The sequence below is a fragment of the Vanessa tameamea genome, unplaced genomic scaffold (assembly GCF_037043105.1).
Source record: "Vanessa tameamea isolate UH-Manoa-2023 unplaced genomic scaffold, ilVanTame1 primary haplotype ctg00000050.1, whole genome shotgun sequence".
In the NCBI taxonomy this organism is placed as follows: domain Eukaryota; kingdom Metazoa; phylum Arthropoda; class Insecta; order Lepidoptera; family Nymphalidae; genus Vanessa; species Vanessa tameamea.
The window spans coordinates 1-5000 of record NW_026974785.1 but is presented as its reverse complement, the minus strand read 5'-3'; the positions used below and the strand labels follow the sequence as shown (position 1 = coordinate 5000).

General features: G+C 41.6%; 2 non-coding genes across 2 annotated transcripts; both read right to left on the bottom strand.

Annotated features, from left to right (window-relative positions):
• Positions 1–159: 159 nt before the first annotated feature.
• LOC135194750 (5.8S ribosomal RNA) lies at positions 160–316 on the bottom strand. The gene has a single exon (XR_010309962.1). It is a non-coding gene; the product is annotated as a 5.8S ribosomal RNA (ribosomal RNA).
• Positions 317–755: 439 nt separating this feature from the next.
• LOC135194751 (small subunit ribosomal RNA) lies at positions 756–2666 on the bottom strand. The gene has a single exon (XR_010309963.1). It is a non-coding gene; the product is annotated as a small subunit ribosomal RNA (ribosomal RNA).
• Between the last annotated feature and the right edge of the window lie 2334 nt (positions 2667–5000).

Genomic DNA, 5000 nt, shown 5'->3' with positions numbered 1-5000 from the left:
ATGCGTATATTAAGTATTATATTTAAACACGTAATAACGATCTCGAACGCGGATACCGTCATATGTTCGAGTCGAACGTCAAAGTCTTTTACTTCGGTTAAGACGTAAAGAGACGAGACATTAAACGTTCGAACAGTGTGGTTTATATTTTTATACAGCCGGCCCTCAGACAGGAGTGGTCCTGGATGTTTCTCCACGGACCGCAATGTGCGTTCGAAATGTCGATGTTCAAATGTGTCCTGCAGTTCACACTATGACGCGCAGTTAACTGCGTTCTTCATCGACCCGCGAGCCAAGTGATCCACCGTCCAGGGTAATGGTTTTGTTAATTTTTTTGTTGTATAATTTCTACGATCACTCGAACGATTCTATACGCCAGAGTGATATTAGTTAGTTTTTTATTTTTATTTTTTTTTTTTTTTTTGTTTTTTTCTCTTCTTTTTAGTATATAGAGAAAAATTCAAAAATTAAAAAAAAATAAATAAAATAAAATAAAAAAAAAAAAAAAAAGTACAAAACAAAAAAAAAAAAATATACATTTTATTTGAAGATGACGTATGTGCGTTGACACATCGTACTTTCCTCGAAATCGACATCGAAAAATATCAGTATAGGACGCGTTACACGACTCTCCGACTCGAGAACGAGAGAATCGCGTCCTCGCATCGAAACGACACATTCCGAACGTCGATTTTTGTGTTTTAGAATTTTATTATCGTTCATCATCGCACTCATTCGAGATAGATAATTTACGTTAATGATCCTTCCGCAGGTTCCCCTACGGAAACCTTGTTACGACTTTTACTTCCTCTAAATGATCAAGTTTGGTCAACTTCCCAGCAACGCCGACGGCCGTGAAGCCACCGCGTGTCGGTCCGAAGACCTCACTAAATCATTCAATCGGTAGTAGCGACGGGCGGTGTGTACAAAGGGCAGGGACGTAATCAACGCGAGCTTATGACTCGCGCTTACTAGGAATTCCTCGTTTATGGGGGATAATTGCAAACCCCAATCCCCAGCACGAAGGAGTTTCAACGGGTTGCCCGGGCCTCTAGGCCAGGGAGAACATGCTGATTCCTTCAGTGTAGCGCGCGTGCGGCCCAGGACATCTAAGGGCATCACAGACCTGTTATTGCTCAATCTCGTGCGGCTCGAAGCCGCCGGTCCCTCTAAGAAGAATTTTAATACGCCGCCAGTGAGTTGCTCGACCGAAATCGAGCACACCTAAATGACGACGCCTATTTAGCAGGCTAGAGTCTCGTTCGTTACCGGAATTAACCAGACAAATCGCTCCACCAACTAAGAACGGCCATGCACCACCACCCACCGAATCAAGAAAGAGCTATTAATCTGTCAATCCTTCCGGTGTCCGGGCCTGGTGAGATTTCCCGTGTTGAGTCAAATTAAGCCGCAGGCTCCACTCCTGGTGGTGCCCTTCCGTCAATTCCTTTAAGTTTCAGCTTTGCAACCATACTCCCCCCGGAGTCCAAAATCTTTGGTTTCCCGGAAGCTGCCCGCCGAGCCATTGTAGTAACGTCGGCGGATCGCTAGATGACATATTTACGGTTAGAACTAGGGCGGTATCTAATCGCCTTCGAACCTCTAACTTTCGTTCTTGATTGATGAAAACACCTTTGGCAAATGCTTTCGCTGATGTTCGTCTTGCGACGATCCAAGAATTTCACCTCTAACGTCGCAATACGAATGCCCCCAGTTATCCCTATTAATCATTACCTCGGAGTTCTGAAAACCAACAAAATAGAACCGAGATCATATTCTATTATTCCATGCACGAAATATTCAAGCGGCATTTTGAGCCCGCTTTGAGCACTCTAATTTGTTCAAAGTAAAATTGTCGGCCCATCTCGACACTCACTGAAGAGCACCGCGATAGGATTTTGATATTGAGATATTGAACCGGCGTTTTACCGCCGGCTCACCGACGATATGCTCCGCAGACGTGTCAGTATCACCGCGGATGCGGTGCACCGACAGCGCGGCGCACAAATGCAACTACGAGCTTTTTAACCGCAACAATTTTAGTATACGCTATTGGAGCTGGAATTACCGCGGCTGCTGGCACCAGACTTGCCCTCCAATTGTTCCTCGTTAAAATATTTAAAGTGTACTCATTCCGATTACGAGGCCTCGAAAGAGTCCCGTATCGTTATTTTTCGTCACTACCTCCCCGTGCCGGGAGTGGGTAATTTGCGCGCCTGCTGCCTTCCTTGGATGTGGTAGCCGTTTCTCAGGCTCCCTCTCCGGAATCGAACCCTGATTCCCCGTTACCCGTGACAACCATGGTAGTCGCAGAAACTACCATCGAAAGTTGATAAGGCAGACATTTGAAAGATGCGTCGCCGGTACTGGACCATGCGATCGGCAAAAGTTATCCAGATTCATCAAAATTAACGACTTCGGACGAGACGCCCTCCGTCGATTGGTTTTGATCTAATAAAAGCACTCATCCCATCACTGGTCAGAGTTCTGATTGCATGTATTAGCTCTAGAATTACCACAGTTATCCAAGTAACTGAGTAAGATCTAAGGAACCAAAACTGATATATTGAGCCATTCGCGGTATCGCCTTAATACGGCTTGCACTGAGACATGCATGGCTTAATCTTTGAGACAAGCATATAACTACTGGCAGGATCAACCAGGGAGCTAACATAGACTTGTTGAAGTCGTCAAACTCTCTTCTCGTTTCATATTCACATATAAAATACACACACACACGCGAGGCACGCACGCACGCACGCATGCATGCATGCATGCACGCATGTATGTATGTATGTACCATATACGCACAGTATGAAACGAGCGTCTTACCGTATCGTCAATCGCGTTAGACGCGATAGATTTTAACGGTTGACTCTTTTATAATTCAAACGAGACACTCGCTCGCGCGCGCTCGCGCGCTCCCCCGCGCTTTATATATTTATCGAGACGATATTTATATATCGCGACGGCGGCGGCGGCGGCGGCGGCGACGGCGGCGTCGTCACATAATGACACATCACGGTCACGAATTCGAACGTTCTAAACGAGATCGAGTTTATTTTAAAATAACACTTCGCACACGACGTGTACGTATGTATTGTTCAACGATTATTATCGTAAAACATTGGGATCGACGCCCGGTGTTTGAGTGATCGTACCGATACTCGGGTTATGTATTTTTTGTACATGATAAATGAAAAATAAAAAGAATTTTAGAAACGACCGTTTTCATGATATAATATCAAAATTATACACATTATACGAATACACTGAATCTTTTAAAAACTCTGGTCTCTAACACGTTTCCTTCTCATATGTGTCGTGTCACGACGTCGCACAGATCTACTACAATGAATCGACACTATTCCATGAGGATAGATTGTAGAGAAGAGCGCGACGACGACGACGATAAGAGGAAGCGCATGTGAGGCAGAGAGATTTACGTGCGTCCGTCGGTCGGCACAGTTTTACAGAACGAAAAAAAAAAAAAGAATCTTTTCATCATTTCCACGTGTCAGTGAATATTGTATGTTGTCCCCCCAGCGGTCGCGACGATTCGTACGTACATAGGTAATACTACGTGTAAAGTATAATATAACGCGATACGACGAATCGAGACGCCAGAGAGACGCAACAACGACGACGACGAAAGGAAACGATAATAAATTTTTATTTTTCGTTATACAAGAGTACTACTGTGATCGGTCACTTCGCGTCTCGCATCAAATTTCAATGTTCGACGTTCGAACCGTCACTACTCCATATATATGCCCGGCGACGAGTATGACATTCGGCTCGTCCGAACGGAATGTAATTTTTTTATTTTTTTTTTTTACGTTTCTCATATTTGATCCGATATCATAAGAGAACAAACCCCAGACACGCACCCCTAACCGCCCACCCCCCCCCCAAACCCCCAACCCCCCCGCAACCCCCTCTGTATACCCCGAAACAAACATCCAAACCCGTATTATATATATATATCTCTATTATATATTTTGTTCAATATTTTTATATATAGGATATGATTATATGATATTATGCAACGTCAATGCAACATCAACATCAACAACAACAACAACAACAACAACAACAACAACAACAACAAAAGAAAGAAAAAAAAAAAACAACAATATAGAAAGTTTTATCTTGATTTATTTTCATTTCACCCGTATTCGTTTATCGAAAAATAATAATAATAATAATGATGATGATGATGATGATGAATAAATATAATAATAAAGAACATGACGCGAATTACGAATGCGTAAATAATGTCAATATTACGATATAAAATTAAATATTTATGTTATATAATCGTTTATTGTCCGTCGTAGAACCTTAAAAATATCATAAAGTAATAAAGAAATAGAAATCTATCTTAAAATATCCTGACATAAATGTATCGAGTCTCTATAAAAAAAATAAAAAAAAAAAATTCTACCAACGATTTCTCGAACGGAGTGCTCGATGAAAACGTCGAAAGTTCGTGTATCGAAAGGATAGCCGAGATAGATAGGGCTCGTATGGTTAATGTTAATTTTCGTTACAATCGCATATGAATCGCATCGAAAATGATAATTATATATTATTGATATTCAAACGTATAAGAAGACGTACGTAATAATATTAATAATGAACATGACGCGAATTACGAACACGCGAGAGACACACGAGCACAGACACGACGACATCATGATCGATACACGAACTAATCGCGACGAACGGGACTCTAACGAATTCAGAGTGTTCGACGAAAACGTGGAACGTTCGTGTATTGAAGAAGTGAAGTCTAACGAGAAAATCATCTCATCCGCGTTCTCCTACTCGAACTCTACGAGTTCGAGATTATTATTATTGAATTTATAATTTATCGAAAAAAAAAAATCATAAAAATATAATATTCGTGTAATATTATAGAGTAGATCTGATCTGATCTATAATATAAAACATACGTACGTACGTACGTACGTACGTACATACATACATAAATAAAT